This window comes from Muntiacus reevesi, chromosome 7 (assembly GCF_963930625.1).
Source record: "Muntiacus reevesi chromosome 7, mMunRee1.1, whole genome shotgun sequence".
Lineage (NCBI taxonomy): Eukaryota > Metazoa > Chordata > Mammalia > Artiodactyla > Cervidae > Muntiacus > Muntiacus reevesi.
The window spans coordinates 12,211,525-12,225,432 of NC_089255.1; the positions used below are offsets into that span (position 1 = coordinate 12,211,525).

Genomic DNA, 13,908 nt, shown 5'->3' on the forward strand with positions numbered 1-13,908 from the left:
GCTTAAGCCAGTCTACCTTGTTAGCTGATCTACCTAGTTAGTTGGTCTAAAGAACTCCAAAACAAAAAGGTAATGTAGAACTGCTGTGGATATGGTAAATATACGAAGCCTGAAGCTCCACCAACCTGACTTCTCTTTCCCTCATCTCCAGTCCCTGAACCCCTTCACAAACCTAAGGACTGTGAAGAATGATGCTTAAAGTTCCTTCATCTAGAGAAAAAAAGGACCTATCCAAGGAAGCAACAGTTAGTTTGTAGTAGATCAGAGATCATTCTAATGCCATACAGGCCACTAACTTCATTTTACAAGACTAAAATGACCATTCAAACAGAAACTATAATTGTTACTACATAGTACTATACACGTGTCTTTATAGTTTGCCCAGATTTCAACAAGAGTGCCTGAATGTCTAATCCCCAGAAATTAAACTTGGGAAATGACCCACTATTCAAAAAACATGAGGCACCTCCAAGCCCAAACTGGAGATTCAATACTTTTAACTAAAAAAGTACATTTTAAAGGAAGCCTGTTTCTTCTCACATCTCTTCTTTCCCCAAACCCAAGACCATTAAGTAACTTTAGAAATAATGCTCCATGGGTGAATATTTTGATAAGAAGATAATGAGTATAATAACGAGAGTGTGTTTCTTTTCCTCTTATCCATTCCCACAGCAACATGCATTCACAGGAGGCTTTGTTATCATGGTTGTGACTTTTCAAGATAACAGGAAGATAGGCATGTACATATGCAAGGACAGTCCTTCCCAAGAGGCTGCACATGAAACACAAGGGGAGAGGGACGCTTCCCAGCATGGAGCTAGCCTGTTAGCCATTCTGGGGGTGAGGCCAATGGTCTGGCATCCTCAGACTTTCTATAGCTTGTCTGGAAGGGTGTCCCACCCTGAGGTGACTGAGTATCAGTAGCCACCTCTCCTGGTAAACTGAGGTCTGAATTCACCAGGCCAACCCCTTCCCTCTCAGCACTCAATCACGTCACCTGCCGCTTAGTCCAGTCTCCATCCTCCCCCAAGTGGCCAGCAGTGGGACCTTGGAAGAAGGCTGTTTCAAGGAAGGGAACCGAAGAGGGAGACAGGGGTGCCTCTTAAGACTAGAAGAAGCTGGTTTAGGAGACTGGTGATACAGTTAGATGCAGACATGGCTGCTCTCGGCTCCTGACAGTAAGGGACTCAGAAGCCTGCGGAGAATGGCTTCAGTGAAAGTACCCTGTAGGCCCTCGAGTGATATCCGACTCAGCCTTCGTTGCCTCCCCCAAGTCCAGGCTGTAGAGCTCCAGAGGAAGAGTGTGCTGACCACAGCAGGCAGGACGTGTTCCCACCCTCCCTTTCATATGCCCACAGCTGTCCATTCTCAGCCTTCCCAGGCACCACCCTCTGTTTAGCGCTGAGGATGCTCAGAGAAGCTGAGCATCCACTCCTCAAGGAGTTTGCAAACCAGTGGGAGGAACAAGCTTTATACTCACTGTCCCAGAACAGACTGGGGTGTCTTCTGATTCTCCTCACCCTCAAAAAGCAAAGCGGGGCGTACAGTTCAATGACTCCTTCCCGAATTGATGCAATAAAAGATATATGGCTTTATTTCAGGGAAGCCTTGATCCCATCAACCTTATACTTATCAGCCTTGCTTGTAATGATCTTGATTTTGTCACGGTTCAATGGGAAAATGACTGATTTGAGAGGCAAAATCAGAAACACAAGAGAGCAGGAATATCAAACAGGCTCAATCCTTAAGACTCATTCTATGATATATCATTATTGGTCTTCTGATATAGTGGAATCAAGGATATTCTAACCCATTTTTCAAGTGGGACTAACTTAAAACAGGATTTCTCTAAGGTATTAGAGGTTTGGCATACAATTTTCGTGGTGGTGATGGTGTTCAGTTGCTAAGTCATATCCAACTTCTTGTGACCCCATGGACTATAGCCTGTCAGGGTCCTCTGTCCATGAGATTTCCCAGGCAAGAATACTGGAGTGGGTTGCCATTTCCTTCTCTAGGGGATCTTCCCGACCCAGAGATTGAACCCATGTCTCTTGCATTGGCAAGCAGATTCTTTACCACTGAGGCACTAGGGAAGCCCAGCCTACAATTTTAAGAGACCTCTAAAAAATTAGGGTGAAGGAAACTACTGCAGAAAGAGAGTGACATTCCATATAAGCTGGGATGTAAGAGGCAAAACAAAAAGAACCCACAAAGAGTGGGGGAGCTGAGGAAAAACAGAGCCAGATGTGAAGATGACAGGAAAAGATCCAGGAATTGTTCATCACAAGCAAATACTGGGTTTCAGTGTTCTAAGATCCCGGCTCTGAAGTTAGAATCTCAAATCCCATTTGGTCAATCAGCTCATTGGAAAGAACGCCTGATGCTTTCTGTCCCAGTTCTGTACACCCAGGACTTGGGGCAAGGCCTGATCCCTGGGTCTCAGCTCCCACAGCAGTTATGTGAGAAACATGGGCAAGAGGCGGCAGGACAGGGCAGAGGAGGGTGAGGGCGCATCAGCGAAACCTGGGAAGGTCCCTTCTCCCCATCCTGCCTGCCCCTGGGGGGAGCACACTCCCAAGCACTGTCAGGGCCACAAGCACACATCTCTGTTCAAGCTGCCGTTCTGTGAAGCTTCTGGGACCCACTCTGCTTCCTGTTCAAAGGTTGGCCTACAAACTTTTGTCTAGCTCCCGCCCCTTGTCAGCAATCCCTGGCCTGCACTCCAAGCCAATCGAGAGGAAGGAGGCTGGGAGCCCTAGACCTCCACTCTCCTGGTCCATTTTGCTCCCCAAGACCAGTAAGAGGCCTCCAGTCGGTGGGAGCCAGTTCCCGAGTTACCAGGTGAAGGCCAGGGAAGTAGTGGACCATACAGGAGCTCCAAGGAGGATACAGGCGCATTCGCAGACGCAGATACACTCACACACGCACACATGTCCACATGTTCTCACATCCACAGAGACACAGGGCGCGGTGACTTGACAGCCCCGCGACTGCGCGGCGCGGGTTAATTGAAGGCACATCGATTCTGCCTTGTTGGCCAACCGGCCCGGCCCCGCCTCGGCGAGAAGCAGCCCGCTTTGTGCTGAGGGTTGGGGACATCCCTCTTCCCCATGCAAGGAAAAGGAGTCGTTTTCGGAGCGCGGCTCCTCCCGGCCCACTCACTTCACACCGCGCTTGCCGCGGGGCGAGGAGTCAGTCCGTACGCAGGGGATTGAGCGCCCGCGCCACACCCCAATCCCAGGGACTCAGTAGCCCCACTTCGGATAGGTGCGCGCTGCCCGGAGCCACCAGGGCGCAATCGCCCAGATGGGGGCAGGGACAGAGGGTGAGGATGACTAGAGAGCTTTGCTGTGGAACTGTGATCTTGACAGTTCAAAAAGGAGGAAGCCAAGCCCAGCACGGGAGAGGGAGTGGGAGAGCGAGATGGAGGAGAGAGCTCGGGCCAGCCTGGGGAGAGGTAGGTAGAGAGGAGAGTTGGGGAGGGGGGAAAACTGCCTTCAAGACAAAAGGAGTCAGCCTCTCCGAATTTTAGAAGTGAGAAGGGACTTTGAGAACCTTCTAATGTGGTCCTCTTCACACTCCCTTCCACCTATGGGGAAACTGAGGTCCAGGAAAGTGAACTTTGGGTTTTGTGGGTCCAAAACCACCTGGGGATGAGTTGAATATATATTACAAGCAGCTTCTGGTTGAAGTGGGAGTCAAGGAGGACACGTAAGCAATGATGACGTCTATGTCAGGTCCAGGCCCCGCCCAGTACGCAGTCTCTGCAGACACTTTCCCAGACTGGGAGCAAGACATTGCAGGCAGCTCCATGGCAGGCAGGGCCCCAGGTCAGGGCATGGGCCCCAGGTCAGGGCATATGCCCCAGGAATCATCAGCCCCCCAAACCAAGGCTTTCAGGTAGGGATGGGGGCAGGAACCAGGACCCTCCCCAGAAGTCAGGTTGCTCAGAGTGGGGGTGAAGAAACGTAGAGCACCCAGGGCTGCCGCGGTATCCTGAGAAGGTCTGGGGTTTGGTGCTCCCTCCCCACCCCCACTACCGGTTCTCACTCAAGAGACCCAAAGTTTGCCCTGTTCTAGGGATCCCAGCCGCAACTGGCCCCCTCTCCCTGGCCCGTAAAGCTCCCGCCCTGCGCCCTCCCAGCAGCACAGACCGCCCCTCCCTGCACTGCTGCTGGGTTGACCACGGAGCCTGCCGTCCAACACACTGCTCTGTGGGGCCGAGAGGGCAGGGGCGGAGCCGAGAGGGCAGGGGCGGAGCCGAGAGGGCAGGGGCGGAGCCGAGAGGGCAGGGGCGGAGCCGAGAGGGCAGGGGCGGAGCCGAGAGGGCAGCGGCCTCACCTCGACCGCTCACCCAGGTTGGGGTAGTAGCCGAATCTTTACAGTGGGCAGGGACTGTGGTCAAGGGTGGGGGCCACGTAACTCCACGAGGCCTTAGGCCACCTTGCCCAGGCAAGGGGACAGCAAAAGGACAATCAGCAACCTGGCTTCTCCATCTTCCAAGGCTGATTATGTCTCTTCCCTACTACCCAGCCCCCACCCCCGGAACCCCTAGGGAGACGGATCCTACTCAAGCCACACCAGTTCCTCTCCTGTGATTTGTTCTGAATTTTCAAACAAAGAGTAATTATGACAGATGTGGAGCAATCAGCATCATTATGCGGGGGAAACAAGAAAGGGAAAGGGAGATGAGGGGCCCCGGGGGAGGGGAACTTGTCTTTCCTCCTTGAAACAAGCAATTCCCACACCTACAGCCCAACACCCTCCGGACTTCTCCTCCTGCTGGGAACCTGTATCCGGCCACTCAGCCCAGCCTCTCAGGTAGGACAACTTTTCTCTGCAGAGCATCCCAGCAGAGCACCCAGCCTAATTGCGCTCCAGATTCTCCCCAGACCTCCCGCAGCAGCTGGGGGTGGGGACCATATAGCCCCATCTGGCACACTCAGGAGTGGCTCCCACTTTGACCAGGGTTCTAAGTTCCTCGCTCCCAATACTCCCACACAGGAGCGCGGCTCTATTAATATTTCTTAGGCAAAAATACTGATTACATTCTCAAGGGACTCTAGCCCCCTTTATGGACACTCAGGCCATTGAATTTTGAGTCAGGCAGACCAGGTTTAAATCCCAGCTTCTCTACTTACTGTGTACCCTTGGGCAAGTTAATTAACCAGTCTGGGCTTCTGTTTACTCATCGGTAAAATAGGACTAGTAATGCCTACTAATGGAAACCCGTGGGAATTAAGTAAATTAACACACAAAGGGTTTAGGACAGTGCAGCCCCCTTAGACTAGGATGACTCCTGCTACTCCTACAGGTTCCCCACCAGAGCCGGCAAGGGAGGTAGCCCTCATACCACTCAGCTCAGCATCCAGGGTGCTCTGGAAACTCAGAGACTCTGAGATGTTCCATGGATGTCAGGACCCCATACCCACTGGCTGACACTCACATTCAAAACTACCCCCACAGACGGAGCCTGGGTGGCGGTAGATCAGGAGAAAAATGGAAATATATGTGCCAGTCTGCCCTGGAGGGGATATAAAAAGATCTTCCCCATCCCCAACCAGAAAGCGGTGAGGCGCTGGGCAGGGCAAGTGGCAGGAGGGACTCAAGGGGCTCTCCAACCTGCCCAGACTGGAGGATCAATCCCGTCCTTCGGCAGGATACCTCCTCAGGGCCTCAGTTTTCACCTCTTAAAACGAGGAGGTGGGACCAGGCAAGGTCCAAATGGATGCAATCTGGATGCCTGTGATCCCACTGCGGGGCTGGGCAGACCTGCAAGGTCCTAGATGGACCAGGAATTTTAGGCTTCTTTGACTGTAGCCTGCAACTCAGTGAAAGGGCTAGAACTTGGTCCTCTCTCTTGGTGGTCTGCCCCCTCCTCTCTATTTAGGTGGTCTGGTCTCCATCTGCCCACTCTAAGTCCCTGGGGCCTCTTGCTAGTCCCCCCTCACATTCCAATGGCCTTGGGGGCAGCAGCCAGACCAGAAAGTCCAGTTCCTGCCCATTATCACTGCTTGCATCTGCACTGCAACCCAACACCAGCATTCCAGAGAACAGCCTGGGGCTGCCCCCACCACCCACCGTGGTCAGTGTCCGGGCTCAGAGACAGGGCCCAAGCAGGGGCCAGTGTTCTCAGATTCCTCTCCCAGGGAAGGTGTGCCCCAAGGAGACTCTGACTTGCTGGGGAGGCCACAAATGCCTTCCTTTGGGGTCCTCTTTGCACCTCATCCTCTCTGACTCCCCTCTTCCCATCTCTTTGTGCCGAGGCCTGAGCTCACCTACTTTTGCAACGGTTTCTCCCTCCAAGCACAGCAGCAGCAGAGGGTGGACACAGGAATTGCTACCACTGGAGCCAGAGGCAGGAGGAAACACAGAACAATAAAGAGAGCTGGAGACAGGAAGAAGGGAAGGCAGGAGAAACCAGGAGGCAGGAGGAATGCTAAAAAGAAAGACCCTGAACGTGGCCTCACAGGAGGGCAGAAGTGGGGGGCAGAGTGTGTGTGTGGGGGGTGTCAAAGACTGAGGAGCCTTGAGGCTAAGATTCAGGGAAGAGATGGAGAGGGTGGGCTGGGAGTCCTCTGCATCGAATTGTCCTCCCTCTGCCTGAATCAGGTGGTGAGCTGGCCTGGATTAAGCCCATACTTCCATCCCCTCCGTCTGCCTGCGGTCTGGGGTCTGGCCCGGCACTCCTTGCTTGCCCTTCTTCAGGTCCTTGCTGGGCCCCTGTCTTTGCCCTTCCATAGGTCACATCATCACCTGTAACTAACCTATGGCTCCCTAAGATCTCTGACCCTAGCCTTGTTGCATCACATCAGAGAACATTCTCTCCTCTGCTCCTCCCTTACCTTTGAGGGCAGTCAGAAAGGGTCAGGCTTTCTTGAAACAGGGTGAACAAAGCTGGGGGCAGGGGAAGCAAACTCAGACATCAAAGAATGGTCCTTTGGTGGGGGTGGGGGTGGGGGGAGGTGGGCACACGAGCAGCCCAGGCCAGCAGGCTCGGATTGCAGCCAGATTGCTGGCACTCGCCTAATAAATAAGAAAACTACGGCCTGGATTCCCAGAGTTACTATGGCCAGGCCCCCATGCCCATCATGTAAGCCTCACCCTCTGCCAGTGACCTAACGCTAGCTTTCCCTCTTCCTCACTTCAGCTACAGGACCTAATAAAATGATCCACCACCCACTCTTGCCCTGCACCAGTTCTGTCTATTCTAGATCTCTAGCCTGGTCACACTGCTCAGGGAGGGGGGATTCCCACAGGAGAGTCCTTTGAAAGCTGGACCCTCATCCTGAGCCCCTTGCACCTTCTTCGGCAAGCGCCTGCATGGTCAGGTGCCCACAGAGGCCCACGTGCCAACACACACATACATTACTGGTCTGGTAAAGAACCTGCCTGCCAATGTAGAAGACACAGGTTCGGTCCCTGGGTTGGGAACATCCCCTGGAGAAGGAAATGGCAACCCACTCCAGTACTCTTGCCCTGAAAATCCCATGGACGAGGAGCCTGGCAGGCTACAGTCCATGGGGTCACAAAGAGTCGGACACGACTGAAGTGACTTAGCACTAGCACCAGTCTCTGCATTTCTTGTTGCAACAAGGTCAGGGCCAGAGGTCTCAGGGAGCTATAGGTTGGTTACACAGGCAGACATTTTTGGAACCACCCGGTCCAGTTTAAACAAAGACAGCAGTGAGCTGTTTGGTTTTCCATCCTGGGTGCCCTTCTGTTCCCATTCTACTTTTTTTTGAAGGCTGTGTTGAACAGCCTTCAAGCTGCTGTGAAAAGTCTCTTACACACACACACACATACACATACACACACACGCCTGCAGGGACTCTGGAGAGGAGAGGGGAAGGCAATACAAGAAGGCCAGAAGTGAAAAAGTCCTTTCTCCTGGGGGGTGGGGAGGGAATGGGGGGCCAAGGGGGCTGGGGGCCTGTTTCATTTGCAGGCTGCAAATGCCTCCGCTATTCACCGGCGCGCATTCCCAGCCAAGGCGCCGGGCCATGGACAATGCCGGGAACGGGAACAGAGAAGATCTGCACATTGTGTTCAAGGGGCCAGCTGGCTGCCTGCGACAGCGCAGCCAAGGTGTGGGAACCAGAAGCTCTCAACTTCCACACTCAAGTCCTGCTGGTGGGGTGAGGGGCAGCCCTCCCACTACAGCTGAGGCCAGCAGGCCTGGGGACACAGCCTTTATCCAGCCAGGGAATACAGTCCAAGGCAGGAGACTGCAACGCCTGGGCATGAGGGCTCCCGAGCAATGCGGCTTCTGATTTGCACGCCATCTGCCGAGGAAGGGAGTCTCAGCTCCTCTAGAGAAAAACACGCAGCCACAGCCACCCCAAGATTTTGCCCCTAGTGTGTTATATTCCCCATTCACCAGCTTCTGTTCCTTTGAGCTATGCTATCAATTACGAGGTAAGGAGAAACAGAGAAAGTCAAAGAGAAGCAAAGAGAGATGGAGCTTTGCACCTACAAGGCCACATGTTCATTTAGTTTTTATCGGGCTCCACAGGCGGAGGACGTGAGAAATACAAGAGAGAGAGAAGCCCTTCAGGAGCTTAAAATCGAGTTAAGGAAACAGATGGAATATCCAGCCACAGAACAGTTACTTAACAATGCAGGCAGCCCCCACTGAGATGAAGGCTGAGCCTGAATGCCACAGACCACAAGTACTCCCTGCCTTAGGAGGGTGAGGAAGAAATTACTGTGAATTAAGTGGTCTTTGGGGAGGGATTGGGTAAGGGATGAGCAGAGGCAAGAATAGACTGGGAAAAGGCTCAGAAAGGCAGGCAGTTGCAAGGACTAACTGGATGGAAAGGAAGCCTTAATATCGTAGCACAGAGATGAATGTTGGTCCAAGGACTCAATATTACAATCAGAAAAACAAGGTCCAGAGGGGGTGACTGACTTGCCCAGAGTTACAGGACTCCAGGGTCCAGGCAAGGGCCTTTCCACCACACCTCACAGCTTCTCAAGGGCATCAGAAGAGGTCAGGCTGTGGAGTCCTGATTTCCACCTACTTCTGCACCCTGGCGTACTCACGGGTGACCTGCCTGGTGTGAGAGTAGGCCTTGACATGGCCATCACTCATCACGCTGGTGACACCTCAGCAGCAGCACCTGCTTTCTGCTCTAACAGATGGGCGGACGCATGTGAGGGGCGAGGGGAGATTTCCTCAGGGTTACTTTGGAGAGAGTCCCCTGGACAGCAAGGAGATCCAACCAGTCCATCCTAAAGGAAATCAGTCCTGAATATTCACTGGAAGGACTGATCCTGAAGCTGAAACTCCAATACTTTGGCCACCTGATGCGAAGAGCTGACTCACTAGAAAAGACCCTGATGCTGGGAAAGATTGAAGGCAGGAGGAGACGGGGACAACAGAGGACAAGAGAGTTGGATGGTATCACCAACTCGATGGACATGAGTTTGAGCAAGCTCTGGGAGACAAAGGACAGGGAAGCCTGGCGTGCTGCAGTCCATGGGGTCACAAAGAGTTGGACACAACTGAGCGACTGAACAACATCCACTTTGGCTGAGCTGCCCCTCAAAGAGGAGAGAAAGGCTTGGGTTCCACACACCAGGCCGCCAGGTCACAGCCAGTGTGCCAGGAACCACTCCCCTGCACAACCCGCTGCCGTACACTGAGGCACTGCCGGGGTCCCCTAAATATACTGAGCTCAGCCCACAGTTTTCCCAACCTGCCCACCCAGACCTGGCTCCACAGATCTGTGCCGAGACCCCGCCCCCACATCCACACAGGCATGGATCTTGCTGCTGGAAGGGATTTCAGAGTAGCTGGCGAAACTGCCCTTGCTCAGACAGGTTGAGAATGGTTCAGACTTCAGGAGCGGGTGACTGAGGGCCTTAAGGGGGAGACAGCTGGGGACTAGACCTGGACTTCCCTCCCTCTCACCACACCCCACTGCCTCTTACCAGGAGTCCAGGCTCGCCAGGGACCCTCCTGGAACCACCATAGCTAAAGAAGCTTAGAACTTCACATGTGTCACCTTTGGTATCACCCCAGAATAATAACAGTGTCTAAGGAACATTCTCTGTGTGCCCTGCACTGTGCCAAGTTCTCTACACGTGTTGTCCTGCGGGATCCTCCAAGCAGTCCTCCTTGCTAAGTGTTATTCCCTCCAGTTTAAAGATGAGGAAACTGAGGCTCAGGGATTCCGGTGACTTACCCAAGTCCATCCAGCTGAGGGTCTGTTTCCCTCCACAGCCTATGCTCATAACCATCATGGGGCACCCCAGTCAGGATGGCTCCGGGCTGCGGGGGAGGCAATCCTGGCACTTTGAGAATCTTACCTGCATTGGAACAGGCTTGACTTCATCCTAAATCAGCGCTCAATATCTATCACTAGGGGCTTCCCAGGTGACTCAGAGTAAAGAATATGCCTGCTAATGCAGGAGACGTGGGTTTGATCCCTGGGTCAGGAAGATCCCCTAGAGAGGGAAATGGCAACCCACTCCAGTATTTTTGCCTGGAGAATCCCATGGACAGAGGAGCCTGGAGGGCTACAGTCCATGGGGTTGCAAACAGTCGGACACAACTTAGCGACTAAACAACAGCAACAGCAAACCTAATACTAACAATAATACTTAATGAGCATTTCTACTGGCCAAGCCCTGGGCCAGATACTTTCCATCCATTAGCTCATTTAATTCTCCAAACAGTCCTGACAGGATGATGGGATTATGCTTTTTCTTTTTCTTTTCAAATGAAGGCACAGACTCATTTGACTCAAGAGAGTTAAAGTAACTGCTGCTAAGGACATGGCATCTGTGAGTGGCAGAGTTGGTGTTCAAACCTACCCAGATGTGCCCCTGAAGCCCATGTTCTCCAGACTTCACTGTACTGCCCACGGACACCCCTACCCTAGCAACTATGACGTGGGAGGGGGCTCTCCTCTCACACCTGTCGACCAGCACTGTTGGCATCACCAGGGATCTCGTTAGACCTGCAGAACCCCCAGACCTTGGCCTAGACCTACTGATTCAAAATCGGAATTTTATCAAGATCCCCAGGTAAATTCATGGGCACAGCAAAGTCTGACAAATTGTGCTCCGGATCATCTACCTCTTTACTCCATCTCCCAAAGGGCTCGAGACCAGGAACTGAGGCCAGAAAGTGAGTAGCAGGAACTAAGAGAATCTGCCTGAAGTGGGATGGGGGTGGAGGGGGGCTGGGGGTGGAGGGGAGCTGAGGTGGGTCCCCCCACTTACCTCCCCTCCTTGTAGCCAGCCCATCCCTCTTTGGAGTCATCCAGGCACACAGATCTCAACAGGTGTGAGTCACTGCCTATTCCCACTGGATCAGGTGTCCCACATGCCCTTCCTGGAGCCTCTCCAGGGGGATGGTAGAGGGTCTCACAAGGCAACCAAGCTTTAGCAGATGACCAGAGGCTTGGGAGAATCCCCAGACCCTCCCAGGAAGGGGTTAAAACAGAACACACTGCACTCCAGCTCTGAAGTGAGAGATTCAGTCCCTGAGAGATTTCCCTGGAGTACTCCCTAACTGAATCCCAGTGCGGGAGAAAGTTAGGGGCTGGGAGTGGATTAAGGAGTCTGCTTTTGCTGGCAAAATCACTGGGAGTGAAAGTTGCTTGGTCGTGTCCAACTCTTTGTGACCCCATGGACTGTATAGTCCATGGAATACTCCAGACCAGAATACTGGAGTGGGTGGCCTTTCCCTTCTCCAGGGGATCTTCCCAGGGGGATCGAACCCAGGTCTCCCGCATTGCAGGCAGATTCTTTACCAGCTGAGCCACAAGACTGGAATCGCCTTTAAAAGAAGCAAAGAGGACTGACTCCATTACTAAGTACCAGCTCTGTGCCAGGCAAAGCGTGGAGTGTGTTAGTCCTTACCACCATCCCACAAAGTAGGATTATATGTACATTTCACAGGTGAGGACACTGGGCCATGGAGAGATTAACTTGTCTAGGATCTCTTCCGTTACAAGTGTGGCAATTTTCAGCCCCCAAACTATAAACACATGGAAGAGCAAGGCAGAGAAACCAGACATGCTGGAAGCATGAATATGCCTAGGACACTGAGCCACTCCATCCCAGACGGAGACACTTGCCACTGAAGCCCCCAAGGAATGGGCCTGGACTCTAGTCCATCACGGTCAGGCCATCTTTCAATGACAGCATCCAGGCCCACTTGGATGGAAGAGGAGGCATTCCCAGCCATCGGCCCCACACCGATCTGTCTCCCTGGCTGTACTGGGTGGATTGTGTGTCTGTGAGGGGTGCTTAGCATCCTCTGGCCCTGTCAGCCCCTGTGGAGCAGGCAGGAGAAGCAGGGGCTCTGAAGGGCACCTCACACCTTTTCAGAAGGCCTCCTCCCATGTCATACGACATCTATCTGGCCTGGAGGCACATGGGCACGGCGTTGTTACCAAAGGAGAGAACCCAGGCGGCTAATCAGCTTTGGAGGTTTCTAAAACCTCACAGGGACATGAGCCTGTGACGTGAGGAACGGGGATCCAACCGTCTAAGCCTTCCCCGAGGGGCCACAAGCCTTGCTGGGGAGAGAGCCTGTATCAGACTGCCAGGGTTTGGAGGCAAACCCCCAGCTGTCCCCAGGACCCCAGAGGCTTAACCAAGCCGACCACACCCACTGGGCCTCCCCGCAGTCAGAGCCCACAGCTCAACTGCTTATACTGTTAGAGGACTTTAAGAAGGCTGAACATCTTGAAGGTATTACCATTTATAGAAAAAGCACATTTACAATTAGCTCTATATAAACACCCGGGGATTTATCTCCCAGAAGTCTAGGCTGGTGATGCAGGAGCCATCGAACCCTCAGAGTTGACACAGGCCAGGGCGAGCTCCCTGAGAAGTCTCTTCTCTCCTGTCCGACAAGCTTCCTTGGGTCCCCACTCTCTGTCCCCACTTTTCCTCCTCACACCCAGTCATCTGCTCAGAGGGCGCACCAGCCTTCCCCTACCCTGCCAGGAGGGCCGGAGCATGAGGGGTTGCTGAGCCAGAAGTGATTCCGTCTCAAGGTCCAGGGCTGCTTCCCAGAGAGCTCCATATGGGGGCCTAGAGGAGCCTTCCTTAGAACAAAGGGGCATCTTAAATCCAACGAGAGGCCTCTTGCCTCAGAACAATTCATCACCCCCCAGCCGTTCAGAGCAACTGTGCAAATGCCCTCGGAGCCAGGAAGAAATTGGTCAGTGATCAGACGGGGAAGAGGCAGCGTGCCACAGGGGTTAAGTGGGAGGGTGCGGGACTCAGAATCCCTAAACTGCAGTCCTGGCTTCTCTGCTCACCTCTGAGTCTCAGTGTTCCCATCTGTAAAACGAGGATGATGACTGACTAGCTTCCAGTGTGATCACAATGACTAAATAAGATAATTCATATAAAGCACCTGGGCAGGGTGCCCAGGATGCAGCAAGTGTTTAACAAGCATTAGTTTGAATGATTACCAACCAAAATTAAAGCAGCCTTTTAAAGGGACACCACCTCAAGACACCACCCAGAAGTACAGAGATTATGGGATGTGGAACATTTTCCACTTGGGAAAACTTTCACTCTTTCTCAAAAGCAGTGGTTCTTGGGACTTCCCTGACAGTCCTGTGGTTAAGACTCCCTGCTTCTAATGCAGGAGACTTAGGTTTGATCCCTGGTCAGGGAACTAAGATTCCACATGCTGTGCAACATAGCCAAAAAAAAAAAAAGAAGAAAGAACCAGAAGTCTGTGAGCAGACTTCCCACCCTCATAGCTTGCCACCTTCCCAAGATACATAAATAATTTTGGTTTATGTGATAATACCTATGAGTGTACACAGATTAAACAGCAACAGCAGACTTCTGGTAGGACAGAGCAGGAGAGCACGACCATCATTTCATCACCACAATGACTGATGGTCCATGAGCTAAGCACAGTTCTAG

General features: G+C 52.8%; 1 protein-coding gene across 1 annotated transcript in view; it reads right to left on the reverse strand.

Moving 5' to 3' along the window:
• Window positions 1-13,908, reverse strand: part of IGDCC3 (immunoglobulin superfamily DCC subclass member 3) — a 41,489-nt gene that overhangs the window by 23,232 nt on the left and 4,349 nt on the right. The window lies entirely within an intron of this gene.